Raw genomic sequence first — 26,313 nt, forward strand, 5'->3', positions numbered from 1 at the left:
CAAATCATAGTATGAAAAATTAGAAATTTTCATTGAATCCCTTTTGGTCACATCCTGAATTCTATTCAGCCCCACTTGATTTTTTTTTCTGAGGATTTGAATTTGAGAAGGTGCATATGGATGTGCTTCTACAGTTGAGTTTTTTGTTTTTTTTTACATTTTGGAGAGACAGCAAAAATTATTTGGCCTGAAGTCCCAAGGATGCCTCCCTTTTACTTCCTGTGGAAGAAAGACATCGCCAACTCCATTTCAGCACTGCTTTAAGGCAGATGGAAACCAGAGCTCTGGCTTTGTGTATGGTGGCTCGCAAAGGCGTTTTCTGTAATGTATGGAATGAACTGTTTCAAGTTTTTTTTTCTTGCTGCTATAATTTTTATATCTCATTTTACCTCTGTAATTAAGACAGGTCTGGTAGGTATTTAAATTAGCCCAGCTTTCATCTCTATCACACATTCATTTCAAAACTTTTATGAATATTTAATAGAGGTTTTATAATTCATGGTGATATGATGAACAGCCTTTTGGCCGTTAAGTCAATTGACAGAAAAAAAAAATCTCGCTCTTCAGGCAGAAATAATAACGATTCTATTTCTGTTCCTAGATTGGTGATTACACAGTCACCTGTTTTCACATTAAACTTTGATGATAAATTACTCAGCAACCATGATAATATCAGAAGTTTTACTGGCCAGAACAAATTGCCAGTAATTGCTTGCAAGATAAAGAGAAAGCACTGCCTCTCTTTCCCCAGCCTTCCCCCAGGGGGTTGTGGCTGAGACCCCGAAATCCAACTGGCTCCAGTTTCTTTCATTTATTCTTCCCTTTATATCGTATTATATTATATTTTTGTTTCCTTTTAAACCTCGATCTGTCCTCCTAGTAAGAATATATTAATATTCCATTAGCATGGCTGCAGATTTGGCATGCACACACAGAACATAGGCTGCATAAAAACAGTTAACTTTGCGATGAATTGCAGTTCAATGAGGTTCATTTTCTCCCCATCTCCCCACAGTACATACATGCACATTTTAAAAAATATTTGGAGAAATGTCTCCAGATAAAAGCATGTGCCAAAGATGCTGTTTTCAAAGCAACCTAGGGTTTTATTTCATTTAAATATATCAAAGGTTTGGGAAAAGAGAGTCTGATGAGAATCCCTAAGTATGTATCTGAGAATTATAAAATCTAACTTTGGCATCAGATCCAGGTAGCTGGGGAATCCTGCCTTCAGCATTCATCTCGGCACCAAACTGGAATCACACATGGTAAGATGTGAAAGAGTCTCTCTCCACCCTCCAGCCATTCCAGGTCTCCAAGGAGCCCAGAAGGCCCTCCTTATAGTATAGCAGGGAGTTGGATCGCCTGGCCAGCCTTTATGTCCTCTGTAATGGGGTCACAGACATTGCTGTCTCCCTGGGGATGTAATTCTGCTGTCTAATAGCTTCCACTCCAACAAACTTTTTTCCCTGATATGCAGACAACTCCTCTCTGCTCATTTTCTTCTCTGCAATGCCCCTTTTAGTGCCTGCAAATTCCTCTTTGGGGGTTTACAGCCCTGAGGCATAGGCAGTGACACCATATCTCCTTAGCAGCAGCTTCACGAAGCTCCACACACTACATTCTTTTAATCTCACCTCGTATGTTAAGGCCTCCATCTCCTCAATCATTTTTGTGACTCTTCACTGTACTTTGTCCAATTTGGACAAATATATTACTTGTATGAATGATGAATTTCACTCTATAAACTGCAGTGCATCAATGACTACATGATAGTAAATACTCGAACATTCACTGTATCCGTACTATGGACACACACGTGCACACTGGACTTTAATGTATTTCATACCCGAGGTTATCAATTCTAATGGCATTCAAGTGTGCCTGGTTTTACCCAAGGAGAAATTCAGATAAACCTCGATTGCACATTCCCTCCCCTAACTCCTTACAAACTTTATTTTTCTCAGTGAGATTTTGAAAATCTGTCCTTGGTTGAGGGAAAGTTAGCAAACCACATAACAACTATATTCTGTTATTACCCAATGCAAATTTGCTTCCATAAAAAGGTATTAAACATAAGCATGCGGAGGCTGAGTAGTATTCAGAGTCCTTTCCAAAAAATAAAGCAGGGGGCTTTGAGAATATTCCCCTATCTCTGAACAGAGGTCTCATTGCTAAACTTCTCCAAGAAGGGTAGGAAGAGTCAAACATTATCTAAATTTCAGATAGGCTCATTTTGGAAATCATACCCTTTAGCTCTCCTGAGAAAGAAGGGTGAAATTCACTATCAACATTTCCACACATTTCATTCCCTCTTCCTTCAAAGGAAACCTCAGAGATGAGACACCAAAGTGGCATCATGCAAACAGGAATCCGTTAAATATCAACTGTCTCCGTTGTATGGCTTTTGATGTGTGAACAGTGTGTCATTGTGATGCTGGCAGAAGCCCAGCTCCCTCCTTCTTTATTGTGGGCTGCAGGGCCTAATAGGCATAAAATAACTGCCAACTGGGCCCACGTGTATTATAGTGCTTTTAGATGCTGAATAATTTAAATGATTGTATTCCAGTGACGTGGGGTAGACTTAGAAAAGCAAATGTTTACGGGATGGTGGTTGTGAAAAGCTGGCCACTCTGGGTTCCCAAAGCACATGCTTGTGCATGCAGCATACACACACACACACACACACACACACACACACACACACACAGAGCCCCGAAGACGGAGAACTAATGGGTGAGAAGGACTTTTTGTTATGTTTTCACCTTCGAAACATGTGCACTTTGCATTTGATAATGCAGGCATTTTATTAACTTGTAAATCCTTTTTATCTGTGAATCCTGAACCAAAAATATCCCCACATGTATATAACTGAAATGAAAGCCTTATGGTGGCTTTCTTCTTTCCATTTCATTTTATAGTTATAATGCATGGAACAGAAGTTAGTGTTGATGTTATTTTATCATAAGCCCATCTCAAGGAGTCTTCTGGCCTAAAAAGAAAGTCCTTATCTGTTACTTAGCATTGTGATAACTGGTAGTTCTTATTTTTGAGTGAATGCAATTACCTGACTCCCAATTTTGATTTTGTGCTAGCCTTTCTGGGGTGATATTTGTAGAGCCACGTTTATATTATACATACCTGTGTGTGAAAATGTAGACAGATTCATAGATAAGATACATCACAGTTCACCACTCCATCATGTGCCATCTAGACTGAAGATTGGTCTGTGCACATGCTCCTCTGGCTAGAGCCATGCCGGTAGACCAGATGAAATTGAAGGTCATAGATTTGGAAAGACACAGATGTGAATAGGAAATACATATGCTGAATACTTCAAAAATAAAGGCATCTGTATCTGAATCAGTGTGTTTCCTTTGGGCAAGCCAGGAGCTGATCACAGTTGTATAAACTATAGATAACTAGAAAGGCTATAACGTATTGTAGTTATTATAAATTGCAGCTGCCCATGATAGTTTGTTTTGTTTTTAACATCCCATCCTCCTGCAGTCTTGTTTCATGCTTCAGAGACTGAGAACCCTGGACACGAGCTAAATGAAAACGGAGACAAAGCTTAGAGGTTTTGACTTAGAAAGAAGCAGAACAGAAAGGATACTTCAGTCCTCTACAATCTGGGTATTATAGCAGGCTGGGAACCTGCATATGCTCATTTGATCCTTATGGGAAACCTGTGAAATAGGAACAATACTCCTTACACTGAGGAGTGATACTGAAGAGAGAGGAAGAAATGGAGGCCCAGGGTAGATCACCAAAGGCACCTCTGTAATCAGTGGGCCAAAATCCAGGTTCTGAGTCCAGGCTTTGTCACATAGCTCAGACATTGTGTTATCATTGTCTACCATGAGGAATGTAGCATCAGTTGGCACTGGATTCTAAATTCAGACTTTGTGGGTCACCAACATCAACAGCTTGAGGGAAGAACTGAGTCATTATTTAGATGTATAGTTGCCTTATATAGAGGCAGAATAGACTGTGCCTTTTTGGAAGGATTTAAAGGTCTCTACTATTCTGTCACTGCCTGTTACTGGTGCCTGCCTTCCTTTAGGGAACAACATCTTCCACTTCACAAACATGAAAAAGGTTTAAAATAAAATCCCCCAGGCAGTTGTACTACATAATCTGAAATACATACCTGAGTTAGACAAGCTCTCTTTCTGTGAGTAAGTTTCATGAGAGAATAGGAAAATATAGGAAAACATGGACTGAAGGTCACCCGCGAAAGAAAAGGCTGGAAGCATAAGAATTAAAAAAAAAAAAACAAAAAAAACACGTTAACAATTTTAACAATTTGCCTTGGTCAGGTATGTTCTGATTATTTCATCAAGTAAATATGGGTATCTAAGAGCTATGTGATGTAGGCAGTTCAGGTTCTACCTTTTTCCCCAGATTTTCATCTAGAACATGGGGTCAAGCATTTCTGTGTACCAAGGATATGCAGTGACTTCACTAGAGATGCTCACATTGACTTAAGTAATATGTTATATGAAATGAAATTCATACCTGTTTCTCTGAGGAAAAAAATAAAATTTAAAACTTCAGTAAAAAATAGTAAAAATAAGTTGTTGCTTTCCCCTCTCCCAAGTATATTGCAGTGACTAGCTGAGGTATATTTACAAAACATATGCAAGAATCAATGAAATATGCTAGCATGTTCTTCAGAGTTATGAAAAACAAAGAAAATAACTGTATTCTCAACACAACAATACTGTATAAAATTGTACTGATAAACCTCCCTATAAAGAGAGTAACTACATTTAGAAGAACAAAAAGAAATCTGAGCAGACATAGTAAAAGCAAAAAGGTTTACATAAGCTGGAGGGACTATAGTCAGATATAAGAAATAATTTACTGTTAGTAAATGGAAAAACAACTAATTTTTGTAAGGACCATTTTGTATACTGTAACTTTACTAAATCCATTTATTAGTTGTAATAATTTTTTGGTGGAATCTTTAGGAATTTAATATATAAAATGTCATCTGGAAAAAGACATTTTAACTTCTTCCTTTCTAATTTGGAGGCTCTTTATTTCTTTTTCTTACCTAATTGCTTAGGCTAAAACTGTCAGTGCTATGTCAAACAGAAATGGCAAGAGTAGACATCCATGTCTTATTTCTGATCTTAGAAGAAATGCTTTTAGCTTTTCATCAAGTATAATGCTAACTGTGGGCTCATTATATATGGACTCTGTACCCTAACAATGAACTATTGGAATAAAAATTAAAATTTCATTTACAATAGCATCAACAATAATAAAATATTTAGGAATAGATTTAGCCAAGGAGGTGAAGGATCTGTACAGCACAAGACACTGATATAAATTGTTGAAGATACAAATAAATTGAAAGATGTCATGTTCATGCATTGAAATAACTAATACTTTCAAAATGCCCACCCTACCCAGAGTGATCTACAGATTTGCAGCAATTGCTATCAAAATTCCAATGACATTTTTCACCAAAATAGAAAAAAAATCTAAGATTCTCATAGAAAACAAATATTCAAAGCAATTTGAGAAGAGTAAAGCTGGAGGCCATCACATACCATGATTTCAAACTATAATATGAAGCTATAATAATCAAAGCAGTATGGTACTAGCATAAAAATGGAAACATAGAGCCAATGGAACAGAATAGAGAGCCTAGCAATAAACCCATGCATATATGGTCAACTAATCTTTAAAAAGGATGCCAAGAATATACAAGGGAGAAAGGAAAGTCTCTTTAACAAATAATGTTGGAAAAACTGGATATCCAGACACCTGCAAAAAGAAACTGGGCTCTTATGTACCATAAACAAAAATTAACTTAGTGAATTAAAAACTATGTAAGATCTAAAACTAAAACTTGTGGAAGAAAACGGGGAAAAAGCTTTTTTACACTGGTCTTGGCAATTACTTTTTGGATGTGACACCAAAAGCATAAAATCAATAAGAACAGATACCTAAAACCAAAAAGCTTCTGCATAGCATAAGAAATAATCAGAAGAGTAAAAAGGCAACCTAAACAACTGGAGAAAATATTTGCAAATCATAAATCTGGTAAGAGATTGATATCCAAAATATAAAAGGAACTCACACTACTTAGCAAAAAACAAATAACCTGATTTAAAAATGAGGCAAAAGACCCAAATAAACATTTTTTTTCCAGAAGACATCTAACTGCCAACAGGTATATGAAAAGTTGTTCAACATCACTAATCATCAGAGAAATGCAAATCAAAACCACAATGAACCACCATCTACACCTCTTAGTAAAAGGTAAAAGACTTACACAATCTAAAAAGAAACCAGAGTATATTAATACATGTTAGGATAGCTATTGTCAAAAGACAAGACACCTGTTAGGTTGGTAAAAGTATGGAGAAAAGAGAACCCTGATTCATTGTTGGAGGAAATATAAATTGGTACAGCTATTCCTCAAAAAATAAAAAATTCTACCACCATACAATCCTAACAATCCCACTCCTGGGTATATATCCAAAGGAAATGAAACCAGTATCTTGTCTCCTTCAAAGGAAATGAAATCAGTATCAGAGATCACTGTAGTATTGCTCACAATAGCCAAGATATGGAAATAATCTACATGTTCATTGACAGAAGAATAAAGAAAATGTGAAATATGTATAAGTATATACATGTGTGTGTATAAAACAATGAAATATTATTCAGACATACAGAAGAAGGAAATCTTGCCATTTGTGACAACATGGATATACTGGCTGGGACGGTATGCTGAATTAAATAAGGCAGCCCCAGAAAAACAAACACTGTATGATCATATGTGTAGTCTAAAAACTGTCAACCTGATAGCAGAGAATAGAATGGAGGTCATCAGGGGCTGGCGGTGGGAGATATAGGGAGATGTTGGTCAAAGGGTAAAACCTTCAAGCTATATTATGAACAAGTCAAGTCACCATCATGTACAGCATGGTTACTATAGATGATAGAAATGTATTATATACATGAAATTTGCTACATAAGTTGATTTTAAATTCCCTCAACACACACACACATACACACACATACACGGCAACCCTGAAGTAAAAGGAGTGCTAATTAACTTGATTGTGGTAATCATTACACAATGTATACTTCTATAAATTATCATATTGTACGCCTTGAATATACACAATCTTTGTTAAAAATTAAAAAATAAAAAGTTTTAAGTATAAAAAATTAAAACTCACTGGCAGTTTAACCTACAGTTAACCACAGTTAATGTTTTGATACTTTTTTCATCTTTTTATTTGTCTCTTCATATGTATATTCAGAAAAAAGTACATAATATTCTTTATTGACACATGATTGCAGATGTGGCTAAATACAGGGTATTCTTTATGCCTGTTGCGAGAAGCTAAAAATACAAAACTATATTGCTTTTTAAAATTAAGATCCTATCATGAACATTTTGAGTTAGTAAAATATTTTTCTTGTTCACATTTTTTTAAAAATAAAGAACTTATTGACTAATAGGGATCAAATATTGACCTAGGGGGATGAGTAATCTATTTCCCAGAGATACTCTGAAGCATATACCTGTCTGCTCACTTTCCTAATTACACCAACAGAATCATTCTTTTTCTCAGAGGCATACAAGAAAAAAAATTGCCTTTAAATGCATTAATCATTTTGCTTTAACTGTTTAACGTATAATTAGTATTATGTTTCTCATTTTGTACTATTTTTCAGCAATACTTGCTAGTATTTTTAGATCATCTCTCAGTGCCATATATTTTATATACATTAGTGGCCATAATATGGGAAATAACTATTGCCAGTCACATGACTAATAAGCGACATTGCACAACATTTAGCAAATTACAAAGTTCAGCTATTTCTACAACATTAAATTGCTTAAAAATACTAAGGCGTACATTTCCAACTTGTATTTTTTTTAACAGAACATAAAGTACTATAGGGTGGGTGGTACATCTTTCTCATACCTGAGCCCCTTTCCTATCTCATCATTCATGCAAAGACTTTGATTCTTTTTCCTCCTTAACATACTACATACTGAGGTATACTAAGTTCAACATCTTCGTACCTTCATCTTCTCTACCTCCATACAGGCCACATTCCTACTGTCTGAATTGACACACTAAGAAAAGTGAACTAGTTTAGTCTTTCTTCCTTTGAGATTGCTCTCCTTCAACAAATTTCTCATTGATTCCAGACAGCATTCTGCAATGCAAATCAGATCAGGTCACACTCTTCCCTAACACTCTCTAATGGTTTAAATTGTGCCCAGAATGCTATGTGATCACAGCACAGCTCTCTGGTCCTCGTCTGTGCTATCTCCTCTGTCCAGCATGGCGTAGCGCATCATCTTCCTCAGGCCAGCTCCCACTCATGCTATGTAGGATCCAGTTTAGATGACCCCCTTGAGAGGTCCTTCCTTTGTTTCCAAGGTCACCTCCTATGAGAATGTGCTTTTCTTTTCTTTTAGAGCACTTAAAACATCGTGCCATAGGTTAACTATTTATTCATACTTTGCCTGTCAAGACTATGAGCTTTTCAATGACTTGGGGTTACTCATAAATACATCTTCACTAGTTTAAGTTCTCAATAAATACATGCTGAAGAATGAATCCATGACAAGGCTCTGGGCTCCATATTGGAGCTTAATAAATACTTACTAGCTAAATTCATCTATTTATTAAACTTTGTAGGACCTAGTCTACATTAATCAGACTTAGACAAAAGCATTTCTTGCTCTCAAGGTACTAAACTTCATGTCAAACATCAAAGAAGGAGCACTAATTCAATAACCAGAGAAGAGAATGAGGACTCTTATTTTCTGAACAAGAGACAGTGATGTTCAGTGTCCACCAGTTACTTCTCCTCTGTTGTTTTTCTCAAGGGTGTACACATAAAGCTGCTTTTCTTGTAACAATACAGATTTTTGGCTAGGCACCATTAACAAATGTGTTAAGTCCCTGTGACAACTGATTAATTTTAGTTTAAGGTTATGAATACAAAACAATGAGTGTTGGTATGTAATGTGCATTTTAATGATGTCACAGCAAAAGTAAAGGATGAGAAAGATAATTTGCTTTCTCTGAAAGGTCAGTTCTCCTGAGATAAAAATTGTCCCTTAGGGCACCAATGCCTTTCTCGGCACACGTTCCCTTCTGCTGCCTTTCTCTAGCTCTCTGTTCCTTAGGGATGAGAGCATTTATATTTAAAGACAATCCGACTATGTTGTTTGGAATGAAACTGGGTTGATAGAGGAGAGCAGAGGACACCCGGTGCTTTTAAAATGAAAAAAAAATTATATGTTTTTGCCCTTGATTTCATCATTATTTCAGCACACTTTAAGTTACTTTTAAAGTATACACTTAAGAAAATAAATAGAAATGGATATGGCCATTTAAATACTACATTTGCCAGTCTTTGTACATACAAAGACTTCATGTGGAGGTGGAAATTTCTGTGAGAAAAATTGTACATCATTTGGGCAAAGCTTGTTCCAAGTATTCATAAGTGAGTTTTTATCTTTGGTCAGGATTCAATGTTTCATAACAGCAGGGCCCAGCACAGGGGTCTTGACAAACTTGGAGCTCCACAGGAATCTGTGGAATCAATGGATTAATATCTGACTCTAGACATGTTAGCAAACAAACCAGTGTGCACAGTCCTTATGATGCACCCAGTAGGACTCAGTAGGCTTTACAAGCAAGAAAACACATGTTCAGAACATAGTTGTTTATAGGTAGAACAGAAAGTTCTTTAAAAACAAATATTCAGCGTTAGGCTTCACAGAATTATACAAAAGGGGAATTTATGTGAGATATAATCAAAGCATCAAAAATACTTGAATGCAAACTATAATTATATAATTATAGAAGTAATATACATAATCCCTGATATTAAAGATGGCACAATCTGTGCGTTAAATAGTGAAAATGAATGCTTAAAAGATAAATGGAAGTCTGAGAAGGAACAGAAATACATCACATTTCTGAGAAGTAATTTCTCAGAGAAGGGATTTTAGTTAACGAGGGTTATGAGTATTTGAGTAAACCAGAAGAATTCCAGAAGATGGACTTAGAATATAAATAAATATATATATCACATATATATACACACACATATATTCACATTATAAGAATATATGTGTGTATATACTATACACACACATATATATTCATATTATAAGAATATATATGTGTACATACACATATATACACACATATATATATTCATTCATATTTTGTTCTATGTAAAGGATATCCAGAGAGAAAGCTAGATTTGAAGAAATTGACCAAGAGCTAAGTGAAAATGCAGGTAAGTCTATGGAGACACTGTGCAGAGACACCCACATTCACAGTCCTTCTGCCCTTCCTTGGGCCTAGTGGTATCATTTTATATTCAGATTGCACTAGAAGTGGGAAGGTAGCAGCTACTCTAAGGTTCTACAAACACGGAAGTCCTCTTGTGAGAGGAAAAGACACATCACTGCCCTCAAATGCCTCAGATTAGGTTAAGGGGAGGGCCTTGGGAAGTGACATGTTATGGTAGAAAGGGCATGGAGTTAACAGTTCAGGGGTTGGTTTTTCTAACTTTGGGTAACTAGCTGTGTGTAGAGGAATAAGCTACTTGGCCTTTTGGAGTCTTTATGTATTTGAAAAGTAGAGATAATAAATTGACACTGAGCACTTATGATAACATGTGAAAAATTCTCCTTCTAGCCAAGAGATGCTGCCCAAATAAAAACCATCTCATCCTCTTTGAAAAATTTGTTTTAAAAGTTTGGTCAATGTATTAATCTGTTTTCACACTGCTCATAAAGACATACCTGAGACTGGGCAATTTACAAAAGAAAGAGGTTTAATGGACTTACAGTTCCACGTGGCTGAGGAGGCCTCACAATCATGGCGGACGGCAAGGAGGAGTGAGTCATATCTTACGTGGATGGGAGCAGGCAAAAGAGAGACCTTGTGCAGGGAAACTCCCCTTTTTATAACCATCAGATCTCATGAGACTTGTTCATTATCACAAGAACAGCACACAAAAGACTTGCCTCTGTGATTCAATTACCTCCCACAACACATGGGAATTCAAAACGAGATTTTGGTGGGGACACAGTCAAACCATATCATTCAGGAAAGGCTTATTGGTAGAGGTGAGATTTAAGCTACACCTAGAACACTGTGGTACTAAGTTAAAGCTGATGAATATTTGACAGTAATATTGTTTCTATCACTGTATCAACAGCTGTTTTCAGAGAATCCTAGCTGTTAGGAATAAACTGTAAAAGCAGAAAAGCAAGGCTGGTAGCTCCTCCCCTGGTAGTTGAACCCTGTTCTTGGCAAATAGTAGATCTTCTAATAACATTTGTTAGGAAGATAAACATACATACTTTTAACAATTTAAACTATAATTTATTACAGTAAAATTGACTCTTTTTGATGCCACAGTTCTATCAAACTTACTTGTAGAAGTAAGGTTTTTATACTGATACATCTGTCCCTGGTTGTCTCATACCCTCAGGGACCACAGTCACATGATTTGTGAGTACAATGGGCAGGAAAGGACAGTCCATGATACTCACATGGAGTGAAGTAACTGTTACCCCTGCCTGCCAAGACCAGCTCAGTCATGGAGACCCTAACCCAGCGGCACTAGAGGAATTAAAGACACATACACAGAAATATAGAGGTGTGAAGTGAGAAATCAGGGGTCTCACAGCCTTCAGAGCTGAAAGCCCCAAACAGATTTACCCACATATTTGTTAACAAACCGTTCATTAGCATTGTTTATATAGATATTAAATTAACTAAAAGTATCCCTTATGGGAATTGATGGGATGGGCCGAATTAAAGGAATAGGTTGGGCTAGTTAACTGCAGCAGGAACACGTCCTTAAGGTACAGATCGTTCATGCTATTGTTTGTGACCTAAGAATGCCTTTAAGTGGTTTTCAGCCTTGGGCGGGCCAGATGTTCCTTGCCCACATTCCTGTAAACCCACAACCTTCCAGTGTGGGCATTAGGGCCATTATGAACATGTTACAGTGCTGCAGAGATTTTGCTTATGGCTAGTCTTGGGGCCAGTTTATGGCCAGATTTTGGGGGACTTGCTCCCAACACCTGCCACATTGGCCCCCACTGAGGAATGACTGCTTCCTTGATTATAAAAATGGACACTGAAGAAGATTCATAAGTTCCAGATGCAATGTCCTCAAATAATCCCGATTGTAAGTGTATAGTCAATAAACAAAGAACAAAATATAAGGGAAATCGCCTCAGAGATGAAAGCAGAAAGGAAATATAGGTAAAATATTGATCTTTCTAGACAGAATTATCAGTTTTCTAAAAATTGTTTGCAAAGTACATTTATTTACTACCATATTGTATCCCATGTTATGACTAAGCTGCTGCTTCTATATTTCTTAAGTTTGACCTTCTCTTTCACCAAGCTATTACAGTCACAGAAGAAAGTACAAATCTGTTCAAAATGGCATCTAATGGAAAGTAATCTTTTTATAAGCTATTATTACCAATAATCTATCAAAGCCTCAGAAGATTAATTTAAGCTAGTTCTTTTTCCCATTTGACACAATAATGTCTGTACAAAATAAAATAAAAATAGCTCAAGTAAACAGAACACTCTTTAAAATCCCATGGCCTCTAGAGTTTCCAATTCTCAGTAGCCTACAGAGAAAGAGAATATACACTTAATGTTTCTTTATAGGCCACTTCATAGTTCTGTGCGGAAACGAAGATATTTTACAAATTAGCAGGGTAATTTGAGAGCTGAGGAACAGATGAGATCTGAAAATTAGGGAGGAAATAGATTTCAAATACAGGGAAAGGGACAAGTAAGGAAATATAACAATAATTAAATAATACAAGTAACACAAAAAATAAATGAAATGCTTGGGGACTAAACTTATTTGCTAAAATACATGACCAAGAAATTCTGAATATGTTGTTCGTACTTCAAATAACACTAATGAAACACACTCATGTTTTTTAGAAGCTGTATGGGGAATGCTAGTCTCTGGAGATGCCACTTTGTAGAGAAAAATAAAATCTGACATCATTGTTTCTCAAAGCTACAATTCAGCTTAAAGAACAACATTACTAAGACTTCTCCCTGCAAATAACTGGAAATCATCAGACATGAAGTGCTTGGGTAGCACAGACAGAAACTATCAGAGAGCATTTAGCCATCTCCTTTCTAACTGAAGGATGGAAGACACTGAAAGTAGGGAGGGGGGTCACAGGGATGGTAGAAAACTCCAGCCTAAGAAACAGTTTCCAATAAAGATTCAATTAAGTATATACACTGAAAGGTAAAAAGTACATTTATCCCAGCACTTTGGGAGGCCGAGGCGGGCGGATCACGAGGTCATGAGGTTGAGACCATCCTGGCTAACACGGTGAAACTCCACCTCTACTAAAAATACAAAAAATTAGCCAGGCGTGGTGGCAGGCACCTGTAGTTCCAGCTACTCGGGAGGCTGAGGTAGGATAATGGCATGAACCTGGGAGGCGGAATTTGCAGTGAGCTGAGATTGAGCCACTGCACTCCAGCCTGGGCGACAGAGTGAGACTCCGTCTCAAAAAAAAAGAAAAAGAAAAAAAAGAAAAAAAGTACATTTTATAAAGTTTCCATTTTGGGAAGCACCGAATTCATTAAGAATAATTTATGTAATGCCAAAATGCACATCATCAGTCTCCAATTTGACATCATAGTAAAAGTGTCATCAGTTCTTAGCAACTGATAGTTGCTAGAAAGAAAGAAAGTACTTCCCTGGAAAGATAATAGCAGCTCTCTTTCAAAACACCCTAAAAAGATTTGTAGATTTAGATTTGTTTTGCACATTTGTTGCATGTAGAAGAAACCAAACATGGTGACCTATAAGAAGTTGGTTTTAACATAACCTGGGTTAAATACAGGCTTTAAAAAATTCTAAAATACAGGCTAAAAAATTCCTTAAAAATTCTTTAAAAATTTATTCTAGTATTATTTTTTCTAGCATTATCCCCAAAATTAGAGTATCTTGTTAAACAACTCTAGAAATCTGTGAATACCTCAGCAGAATTATATAATGCACAATATCTACAGCTGTAGGTGGCAGCCTCATTCAGAGTTCCCCAGGCATGACAAATGGTCACCTACACAACTTGGTAGTTTTAAAGGAGAAAAGTTTAACCATGGAGATGGTTAGATAAGTAGGTTTGGTAAATAACCAGCGAATATGGACCATATCGACAAGCTCTTTCCAAAGTTTCAAGATTTTAATCACATTGTTAATAGCTACGGAATTTTTAAAATCAGCCTTTCAAGAACAGAGTTGGCATGATGTCTATGAAGACAGGGTACTTATGATCACTGACGCCCCTCCCCAACAATGTTCTTGATTAATTTCTTCCCTTCAACATTCATTGATTAGCAAAGCAATGGATAAAATGCTTTAATCACAGATATCTTATTTGTGTATAGTATTTGCCATGCTTCAAATCAATTTCAACATCTGTTACTTCATTTGATCTTCCACATAAAGGTGAGTGTTGCTTACAGGACAGATGATGGGACTGAGAATCCAGAGGATTAGGAGACTTGGCTCTGTTCCATTGCGAATAATCACAGAGCTACAGTGATGCCCCACATTGTCTCTGTCCTGATCTGATTTTCCTCTCATCAACACTATCTCTTAGTCCTGCCAAGCCTTGAACTCCAATCATCATCTAGATAGAAATAGATGGCTATTCATCTGTTGTTTTGTTAATTGGTTCTTTTTTGTTTTTGGTAAAATATTAAGCCAAATGCTAAACAAATTTACTTTGCCAGTAAGGAAGGAGGACAAGATCTCCTATATTTTGCTCTTATTTTAGGTTTCCTGAAACTTGAACAGTATCTTCATGGTACAATTTAGATATCAACCTCACCCTCATCAGTTCAAACCCAAGAACGCAGGTTTATGCTGAAGAGCCATGTATGGGCAGCTCTTCCTCCTCACCATGCCTCTGGTAACCAAGGCTTTCCGTCCCATGCACAAACTCTCTGCAGCCTTCCAACACATATCTCCCTCCAGCCAGTTTATCAGCACCCTGTTCCCCTGCTGCAGCCTGGCTAGACTAAGTAGACAGTGTCATTATTAAGCCACTGAGAATCAGATGTCCTGTCACACATGCAGTTTTGGAAGAGTGGTTATAAGAGGGACAGCAGCCTCCCTGCCTGGTGACACTGAGGGCTAGCCCTGTGGACAAGCAGCCTGGAATCTCATTAGCCTCTTTCTGGTTGCAATATTGCATGTTAAGTATCTGTCTCCTTTGATTGCAGTCCTCATCCTGGGGTGTTCGGGGAGTATGCCTCTAAGGGCCTTGTCACCACCCTAGTTTTTAATATGACTGCAGAGGAGGCCTTTTCAAACCCCTTTTACCTCCCTGACTAGCTCTATATCACCAATCAGTATTTCTTCACTTATATCCAAGTTTTATCATTGTTCAGTAAAATTCTTTGTGCTTGCATTCTCTTAACAGATCACTCAGAATATTATATTTATCCTGGCGGAGACTAAGTACTGGTTTACTTTATGATGCGCAGCCAGTCCATTTTCTGTGCCAGGGGTCTCATTTAATCTATGCTTCCAGGACACCTCTAACCTTGCTTCCCGTTGACTGGATTCTCATAGGGTCAGGTTATCCGAATGGTCAGTTTGCTAGTTAAGCCAAGTGTTTTGGGCATATCAACAGTCTATACTCGGGTTAGCTGGTATAATTACATGCTGCCTCTGAACCTACTGGTAGCTGGTTAATAATCCTTAGGAGAATCTGATACATATGTACCTCTTCTCAACCTCTATACTCTATCACCAGCATGAACATTAAAGCAAAGGTATAGAATAGAACCATCTCTAGTGTGCTCTATTCAGGATCTTCATAGAGCTTATACAATGCTTTTGTGGAGCATTCAAATACACTCTTGATTGAGCTGATTCTATTCCTCTTTTCCTCAAAATTAGTTCCACTCCATTAATAATACATGAAGCACTTACTGTATTTTGGTCATTGGCTGGAGTTTTAAACGGTCCAGTTCCCACCCTGAAGACACTGGTCTGTGAAGAAAAGGCTGTGCTTTTCTTTGGCACTCTGAGCAGCCTTGTTTAGATGAAAATCACAGACATCAGTGGTTCATAAAAGACAATTAGCACTATTTCTTAAGGCTGCTTTATGTTCCAGGGATGTGGAGTGGGACTTACAGGCATAGAAAATACGGAATAATGAAAAGGAGGGTCGTTGGTCTGTAAGAGTTTAGAAGACAATTGAGGTGACATGGCAACACCATAAGTTCACTTTTGGCAGGAGTGACCAGGGATAAACCAGAAATGATTTAGAATGTCAATCTTTTTGGCAGGTAATGCATAATCAATGTGTCAAGTACAGTAGTTCACCTACAAGAATTAATTAAAATATATACATGTTTGGTTGATTCATTCGTGAATGATTTAGTTGAAAAACAATGCTAACAGAAAGAATCTATTCAATATCTATTCTACAAATAGACCTTAGGGACTATTTTTAAGCTTCCAATCACATACATTTCTTTTTTAAGACAAAACATTAGACTAATAATGGTGACATTTTTTAAAATCATTGACACTGCCTAGCACTATACTAGGTATTCTCCTTTCATTATTTCTGAGTCACAGTAGTCTTACGAAGCAGCCATTTTCATAGCCCTTTTATCAAGACAGGCTCTGAGGCTTAGAAAATTTAAGCAGCTTGTGCCTTGTGAAACACATGGTAAAAGATGCAGCTGAGATTCAAATCCCAGCATCCATGGTTACATGCCAGGTTCTCCCTGCTCTGCACTGTGAACCCACCTAGACTTCTCTCTCCCCTTGAACTTTGCTCAAATACAGAGAAGAATAGATTCTGGGCCCAGGGGAGATTTTTTTTTTTTAGCTTACAACTTCCCAAAATGTCTTTTAAAGGGACTCCTACAGTCCTGTGGCTCTGCTCCTCCTTTGCACACCCATGCACGTGGCTCATACAGCATTACTATGGGGTTTATGTGCCCCTCTCTCATTGTGCAGGACACAGCCCATGATAGCAAGACCATGCTTATTCATCTTACTGTGCTCAGCTCCTGGCGTCATATCTGGTGCTTTGCAGGGGCCCAGTGATGATTGTTGAATTTTATTGAATCACACCAGGCATGAGCTGGGAGCAAGTGTAATACAATGGTTAGCTCATGGACTTGGAATCAGGTTCCATGCTCCAGATTGCCAGCTATTGCTTGTGTGATCCTTACTCTTTTTCAGCCTCAATTTCCTCTTCTGTCACTCCCAACCTCATACTGTTGTTTGTGAGTATCAACTGAAGTAAGAAGATGAATGAAGTGCCAAGCATAATGTCCAGCAGACACTGGACACAAAACCAAATCTGGATTACTTTTTCTCTCCCCTTCTCTTTTGATGCTAATTTTGAAGGTGACATTGGGAGATGAACATCCTTTGAAACCCTGACATTCCAGAAATCCAGAGCTTCCTTGAGTTTCAACTATTCTTCGATGTATGCAAAGTGGCCTGAAGCCATTAATGATTTACTCATTGGTCTTAACAAGCTAATATGCCCCCAAAGGTCCTTTTGTAACACAAGCAAAAGGAAGCAAAGGGTTGAACCATTTATTCTGTGAATTTGATTGATGTCGACAGGCAATCTGGACAGCTGAGGCCCAAATGCACATTTTTTTTCTTCTCTTTCACGGCAGGATTGATTTTGGCCTGAATCATCTAAATAATTGCCTTCCCTCCCCTAAGACATGTCTTTCAATTTGTGGGTATAGACAGCTATAGAAAACAAGTATTATTTTAGCCTCTTCAAAACATAGAAACTCTCAGACACAGAGAGGTTAATTGATTTGACAAATGCCACACAGCTTCTCAGTTATAAAGCTGAGAGACAGCCTCCAGGTCTCCCAAGCTACCCCTCTTCTCAACGCATTAAAGAAAACTGTTATAGCTGCTTAAACACACCCACACTTTAAATAGAAATAATAACCTTTACAATCACATATTTCTTCCCTTTTGGGTATAGAAAATTTTAGTTTGAAGCTGGTATAATAATGAAGTAGTCATATGTGAAAAGTTTTTATTATGTCCATTACCTAAATGTCACATTTTCCCCTGTATTAAACTTACACTTTGTACTTAGGTAAAGCAGAAAATAAGTGGATGGAAAATAAACAAAAGGCATTAAAGCCCTTATTTTCCTTTATCAAGTGATAAATAATACAATCAGGAGTAGAAAATTCATTCAAGTGTTTTTGGTGGTCCTCCTTGTCAGCAAGGCTCTGTGTGGTGGAAAGACAAAGGCTCCCATTGGTGTGCTCATCCCATAAGAATGAAGTGCTGCCCTGGGAAGAGATCAATACCTAAGATGTGAAGGTCTAGGGTTCCTGTCCTGAATCTTTATCAACTAACTGGGAAGATCCAGGACAGGAACTGGACGGATCTGTAGCAATTGATAGCCAGGTCACCACTGACCCTGAGGGATGGAAATTAAACCAGCTGGACAAATATTCATGAGTGTTATTTTAGTACATAGTGAGATAATCTAGAAGAAAAACTTTGAAAATAGTGAATGACTACATGAATTACTATAAAAGAGGAAAATAGGAAAATGTACAAAATGTACCAGGTTATCCATAAGAGCTACCTCAATGGAGTCAATGTTATGTACTCTGAGTCTAGAGAAGGAAAGAAAAACCCATGTCTGCATTAGTAATTGGAAAATACTCGTTGTTGGGGCTGAGTCTTAGGGTATCACTTTCATTTTAACTTTGTGATAACAAATATTACGTTGCAGATTCTCGTTATAACCCCATTATTTCATGAGCCTATTAGGGCAAGGGTTATTAGCCACATTTTACCTTTAGGTAAATTGAAGTCACAGGTAAGATTATTTTCTTGCTCAAGATGATGCAGCAAACTTCTCTTTCATAAGGATAGGATCTGTAACTATGGGCAGTAGGAATGGAATTGACCTCTAGAGACACGAATGTATGATCTGAGAGAGAAGAAAGGAGTGTGTCATAATAAGCCATTGCTTCCATTTGGTGGAGGAGGATGCTGAACTCAATGCGAGTCTTAGCATGACCTGCAGATTTTATTTGCAGTTGTATGTCTCCTACTCCCTCACGAGTAATGAAACTTCTGACATGGCATGTTCTTTGCTACCTAAAGTATTGATTGCACTTCCTTGAGGGTTGTTTCATGATACTGTATCTCCATGAAAAGTGGAAGGACTAAACACAAGATGGGACCCAAGAGATCTCAAATCTACTTAGTTTGGGGACTAATTTGCTCTGTGACTTTGAGCAAGTCACTGAATTTTCTTCAGCTCTCTTGTACTTAAAATTGGAATAATACCCCTTTTCCTACTTACCTCTTAAATGAAGATATTATCCTGAGAATGTACTATGATAATATATGTTAATACAAAGGTTAAAATGCCACACAAATGCAAGATATCTCCTTAAGACTATTTCTCTGATGGCTATTGTAAGAAAGGAAACTGTATATGATAATCAGTCAATCAAAATGTCTTGAATACCAAATAGGTATTGTAGAGAGAGCAAAGAAACCTGGCCACATCATAACAATGTAAAGGGGTGCATCATGCTAAGCAGGTGTGACGACTATACACAGGTAAGCTCACACACAATGGAAGCATTGCTTCTTGGAGATTAAACATGTAATCCACATCTTTTAAGATGCAACCTTTCAGAGGAAAGAAATTTCAGTCTCAAAGGAGGCGGGACACTACTTTGGTCTGATAATGTGGTAGAACAGGGAAGGGTAAGAAGAAATTATTCCTGTAGAGAAGAGTGTAATCTCTATGAGGACAGGACTTTCATTCTATCTCATTCGTTGATGTATCCCAAGGCCAGCTACCTTGTTGAGTCACCATAAATGCATGTGATTGCATCAATGAAGGAGAGTGTGAACAAGTTATACATGTGAAAATGAGCCAGTGTTCCAGGGCAAACTTGGCTGTCTTCCTGACAAAAGAAGGCTCATGATGGGGCTTAGTGAAAGATAAGTGTGGGCAATCAGTTGTAGTCAAACTGAAAGTGATACTGAATGGAAGATCCAAAGCCTTCTAGATTGCAACCATGAAGAGTTCTAACAAACTGAAATTTCTTGAACTGGGTGTTAGACTCCTAGGCAAGTGGTTTGTACATGTCTTCTAGGGAATTCATTAGACTCTTGCCTAAAATGGTTTTGCACAATTGTGTGTGTGTGTGTGCATTTCTCATGGTTGAACTTAGCTTTCTGTCAGTTGCTTAAAATGGTATATGCCATAAAATGGTCTAAGTGTTTCTGACTGAGGTTATAAAAGGCCTTTGTATGTAATATGTAGCTGATTTGTTATACCAGGAATCATTTTATCACATATGATTGCATTTTGAGGAAACTTCACAATTAAATATATCTAATTACAATGTATTTAAGTCTCTCTCTGTGTGTGTGTGTGTGTGTGTGTGTGTGTGTGTGTTTCCCATATTGTTAGAATATAAAGAATATGGACGGTGGCTCTTTCTTGCCAGTGTGGGCTAGTCTGAGCCAGGTTGTAAACGCTTCTGCAACTTTGAGAATATAAATGCATTTGAATCCAACAAATAATATACCCAAATGATAGTTTTTTCCCTCAACTTATGAAAGCACAATGCTTATTATTTCATAAAGATATTTTCTTCTGCTATGTGGTTAAATATCTTTGGCATTCAAATACATCTTCAAATGCCTTTGAGATGTTGTCTGTACTGAATTCAGTTTCAATAAGCCCTTCTTAAGGATATCCCAAAATAGTCAATGCTTTTAAGATGAGAATCTTAGGAAATATCTTCATACCTGCCTTTTTATCTAGGCAGAAATGTAAGGCTCCTAGCTTGAGCATTTGAATTGGGTGTCCCTTCCTTACAACCAGACGTTCTAAAAATAATGTTCAGTATGAATTTTTCAGGTAAGAAGTCATGCTTACTATTAAAATTAGAGGAAGCAGTGGGAATATAGATTGGCAGTGTCCTCTGAGAACTTTAGGTGGCAGTTCCCCTGTGAGGAAGGAATGAAAGTCTATCAAGCATGGTGAGAACATGGTCACAAACACCTCTGTCTATAAAAGTTAACCCAGAAATAAAGGCTGAAAACTGGTTCTGAAATGTAATCAGTTTTAATTCTAGCAATTACAAAAATGCCTTTAGATAAATACCTCTCAGCAAGATGCAAGCAGCAATATTAGAGATCTCTGATGAACCTTTCACTCCTCTGAGAAATGGAGCTTATCGTGTCCCCAGTAATTTTACCAGCCAACTTTTCTAACAGGTGTCCCAGTGAATGGAAATCCACACAGGCCTTTTCTTCACACCCGGAAACTTAGGTCTTGCCAACATTGTAGCTGTGGTCAACACGTTTTGTTGCAAGAATGAAACTCCACAGCATCACAACCAAAGCAGTGGTACAAATAACAGTGGCGGGAATATCCCCAAAAGAAAGCATGAAAGACATTTTGTACTTACTAGTTAAGGCAGCAATGGCACAGGGAAAGCTGTACTTTGGATGAAGTAAGTCAAGGATCTCAATATCTTTGTGCATTATCTGAGGATCTTGAGAAATGAGACTGGAATCGGGCAGAGCAAAATAACCATATAGTGACTGAGACTTCTGGGGAGGACAGGAGTATAGCTTTGGGCCTCAGCTGTGCATGGGTGGGCTGGGCATTTTGATCTTGGTTTGAAAGGGTTTATGATAGACCAGGTGGGATTTTGAATTGTGAAATTGGCTTTTAACTACTTTGGTCATAGTGTAAGACTTTTTGTGAGCCAGGAGGTATTTTGATCTTGGCAGGAGACTACAACGTAAGCATCTTTGACCATGGATGAATGGCTGTTACTGTAGGGGCAGGGCTGTATAGGACAGCAACTTGACCTGAACTTCTCTCAGGCTGCTCTGGCCTTAAACAGAGCCATCTGGGCCTGGACAAAGGCAGGGTAGGACCTCAGCACACACCACTGGGTCAGAGATTCCCACACCACACCCATAGCTAAAGGAAGAATTTTTATTACAAGGAAGAAATAACTTTTATAAAAAAAGATATTTTAGGCATCTTATTAATTTACATATGTTGCTTCCCCAGGGTGGTGGTAGCTTCCCTAAGAGTAGTGAAGCCAACTCAATGCTTGGCTAATTATTCAAATACTAATTATTTACTGTGTAAATTATTACATGCTAGGTTAGAGAGGCTGGGAGAGATCTATAGTGGACTATTTTATCTTGGTTTGATTTTTTTTATCTTGGACCACCCTGTGCCTCCTCCTGAATATATTTCCAAATGGCCTTATCATTACTCAGAAGAAACATCCACCCCATAGAATGCCATTAAAAGCCAAAGCTGCTTTAGAGACAGTGCCATGATAGTGTGGCATAGTTGATGTTATTGGCCCTTCTTTAAGTGCAAATAACCATAAGCGCCAATAGTGCATAGACAAAGACACAAAGCTGAGCATTCTTAGAGGTGATACGATCTTAAATGCAATAATAACTTTAGTTAAAGAGTTAGGAAATTTACTATCTTTTGGCCATTTGCAGACCTTCAAGTTCCTTCTGTGTATGATAGAGACATATTAATCTAGGAATAAAAACACATAAAGGAAAGAAAATAATCATTACAATTTTATATTATACTTTCTTGGGGGTATAGTGCTTTATCATACTGAGAACATCGTAAGATGTTGAAGTCGGCAAGATTCAAACTATCCCCATTTTAGGATCTGTATTCATCTCCATATCTCTCCCCCTACCCTGTGACCCTCTGAGCACTGACTTCTGCCCTTTGGGACCTCTTTCCTAGTGTTCTGATGTTTCTTCTCTAAGACTGACCTCTTATTGATTGGTCTTACATTATTTAGTCTAATTAGTCACTTTTACATTCTTCTAGAATACATCTGGTACACTCCAGTCCCCGATCTTACTTGAAATATCATGGAATTCTTATAATTAAACTGTCTTCATCTCTGACTCTCTGTCGAAGTTCTGGCAGTGAATGAGATTCTAGGCTCAAAGGGTTTTGCTGAAGAGAGTTTAATAAAAAGATCATTCTCAGAGGTCAGGGGACGGCTAAAATCAAAAATGCATGGTGATGGAGCCAAACTAGCAACTTCAGGAAGCCAGTACCAGCCCTAAAGGATTCTGGTGATAGCAGGTGCTGGAGAAAGTGCGATAGATGCTATGACCACAGAGGAACAATCATTGATAATGTGTGGGCAAGCATGGAGAGACTAAGGGCTAAATTCACCAAGTATTCCTTCATCTGAATAACTCACTTTTTTTTTTTTTTTTTTTTTTTGAGACGGAGTCTCGCTCTGCCGCCCAGGCTGGAGTGCAGTGGCCGGATCGCAGCTCACTGCAAGCTCCGCCTCCCGGCGGGTTCATGCCATTCTCCTGCCTCAGCCTCCCGAGTAGCTGGGACTACAGGCGCCCGCCACCTCGCCCGGCTAGTTTTCTGTATTTTTTAGTAGAGATGGGGTTTCACCGTGTCAGCCAGGATGGTCTCGATCTCCTGACCTCGTGATCCGCCCGTCTCGGCCTCCCAAAGTGCTGGGATTACAGGCTTGAGCCACCGCGCCCGGCCATAACTCAATCTCTTATCAATGCCTTCCATTGTCAAGACCCAGCCAGAGGTGATGATGGCAAGAGACCAGGAAAGTACAGACTGCAGGGGTTCCCTGGCAGAGGACAGTGTATGTGTGTGACAGCAGAGCCAGAATGATTCATCCAACATGCGACGCTTGACCCAGTCACTCCAGTAATTTAAAATTCTCCCTTGGCCTCCCCAAAATCTACAGAAGAAAGCCCAAGCCCGATAGACAAAGTCTTCCATGTCTTTGTCCTACTTGATGCTTCTGGCATTATCCCCAGACACTCTGCCTCCTGTAATTACTTTAAAGAATTATATTGGAGTTTTAGTAATTTCCTTCACATACCACGTCACTCCTTTCTTTTAGGCATTCGTTTATGGAATTTCCTCTGGCATATCCTTCCCTCTTTTTTTTTTAACCAATGGAACTCAAACACCACCTCCTGTAGGAAGCCTTGGCTGAAAGTTACATAATCCTGTAAATATTTTTTTCTTTAAAAAAAACTTGCCCCTAAATTAGATTGAATTGTATAAGATGTATCGTGTTCTGATGATTTTGACCGACGACAATGGAATTTCTTATGTAGAGTCCTGTCTGTCTTTCCCACAGGGAAGTCTCCTGAAGGTGGGAAACTGTCCTCTTTGGGTTTATTTCTTAGCAGGTAGAACAATATCTGCAAATGGTGGGTGATTTATACCTGCTTATGGAACTGAAATGAATAAAAGTCCATATTTTATTTTTCTAGACCATGAGGAGAAGAGAACATATTAATCTTGATTTCTCAGTAAATATTTGTTGCTTGGAACATAAAACATATCTTAAACCCTTGTTTGTCAGTTCTCACAAGCAAGGAAAATAGGGGAAAATTATTTTTTCTGTGCTTGTTTTGGATTTGAAGTATCTTAGTTTTCAGAAGACTCAGTTTGCAAAAGCATAAAAAACCAACAATAAGTAAAACAGTTGTAGCAGTTCTGAAAGTTAACTTAATAAAATGAGCTAGTCAATGCAATGAATCAAATGCCCTCATTAGCAAAACAAAAAGAGTAAGACAGTAAGTATTATACAAAGCACATTAATATATATGAATAAATCAGGTACAGGCAAGATACATTGTAGTTTTCTAAAAATCCCTTCTGGCCACAAACGCATCTAATTATGTTTGATGTCATTCAAAATACAAGAGCCTCCAAAGCCAAGGCCTAAATGGGGCTGAAAACCAGACGTGGCATTTGAGCCTTCTAGATTTATAGCCTATTTCCAAGTTGCTTTTCCTACTCTATTCACAAAAAAGAAAAGAGAAATGCCACCTGACCGAAAATGACCAATGAGGGTTCATAAATCTCTCTCAAGTCCTATCAAAACTAAGGTTTCCGTGGTAATTCTCCTATAAAAAGAAATGTAAAATGTATTCCAAATGGGGATGGGGAGGGAGACGCTTGCCTGAATTCTGGAAGCCAGGGCTTTTGAGTAAAATTAGCTCATGCTTCTTCTGGCAGAAGTCACATTTTGGCCCCTCGTTTCATGAGAAAACCATTTGTTGTGAAATAGAAGAATTCAGCCTGGGTGTGCATGTTCGTAAATCCCCCATCCCACACCCTCGACTGCACGGTGACGTGGGTCCCCATCCCTTCACGCCTCGTTATGGCCAGGCTGGGCCAGCTGGCCAGGCTGTCCGTGTCCTCAGGCCTGGGCATCATTGTCCCTGAGCTCACCCAGCCCGCATCCCTTTGAAGCCGCTCCAAAGAAACTTTATCCCTCTGTTCCAGCTGGTGTTTCATTAAGCCCTGGCTTCACAGGATTTTCCACTCCCATTGACATATCAGAGCAAAGATGTAGCCATTAAAATAATGAAGAAAAAGGGAGCAGGCAGAGGAAAAACGGTGTGAGGGGAAATTGAAAAGGAGTACAAGGTTATTTAAAAAATAAAGGCCAACTGCAGAAAAGTAAAATGTACCCACTTTCTCATCACTCTTTTTTTCTTCCCCTGTATGTATGTGTGTGTCCTAAGCTGTCCAGATTTTTCACAAAGCCTCATAAAGAGCGACTTCAGAGAGGCACTGGCTCTGTGAAAAAGCCGACAGTCACAGGTCTAAATTAGAAGCAGCTGATAAGAATCCCAAAGTCATTCTGAGTACACATGAAGGCAAAGGAACTCTGTGCATTAGAGATATAGTGAATCTTAAATCTAACCTTCTCTCTTGTTCTGAAGAAAAAAAATAATCACTGTATCTCCTGCCGGTTAGACATCAAGTCCACCCAAGTTATTAAGACCCTGTGTGTGACCTCCTTATTTCCACTCCACGGTATAGTCCCTCCATTTGCCAACCTTGAGTGCCTCTTCAGACCATTTCTTTCTCCTCTTCAAAGGAACATTGACTCCACACACTTATCTCGTCATAAAGTGCTTTGATGCTTACCTTCTCCATGGGTAATGTATCTATGATGTGGTGTTTTCTCCAAAATTAGATTATGATTTTAAGAATCCAGGAATCATTCCTTTGTTTTGCTACCTCAAAACAAAGACCTTGTTCAAGACTCTGCACAATATACATTTTTCATAGCATCTATCCAAGGTATCTGCAGACTTCAGTCACCACAACCTCAATATAGACAAGGAAGATGTCACAGAAAGCCTTTA

The 26,313-nt window shown here is 38.2% G+C and overlaps 1 long non-coding RNA gene across 1 annotated transcript; it reads right to left on the reverse strand.

Annotated features, from left to right (window-relative positions):
- Window positions 1–2,853: 2,853 nt before the first annotated feature.
- On the reverse strand, window positions 2,854–26,313 carry LOC139359966 (uncharacterized). Its single transcript, XR_011616752.1, has 3 exons — window positions 26,093–26,313; window positions 4,154–4,249; window positions 2,854–3,551 (listed from the first exon to the last, which is right to left on the reverse strand). It is a non-coding gene; the product is annotated as an uncharacterized lncRNA (long non-coding RNA).

Source organism: Macaca nemestrina, chromosome 19, assembly GCF_043159975.1.
Source record: "Macaca nemestrina isolate mMacNem1 chromosome 19, mMacNem.hap1, whole genome shotgun sequence".
Taxonomy (NCBI): domain Eukaryota; kingdom Metazoa; phylum Chordata; class Mammalia; order Primates; family Cercopithecidae; genus Macaca; species Macaca nemestrina.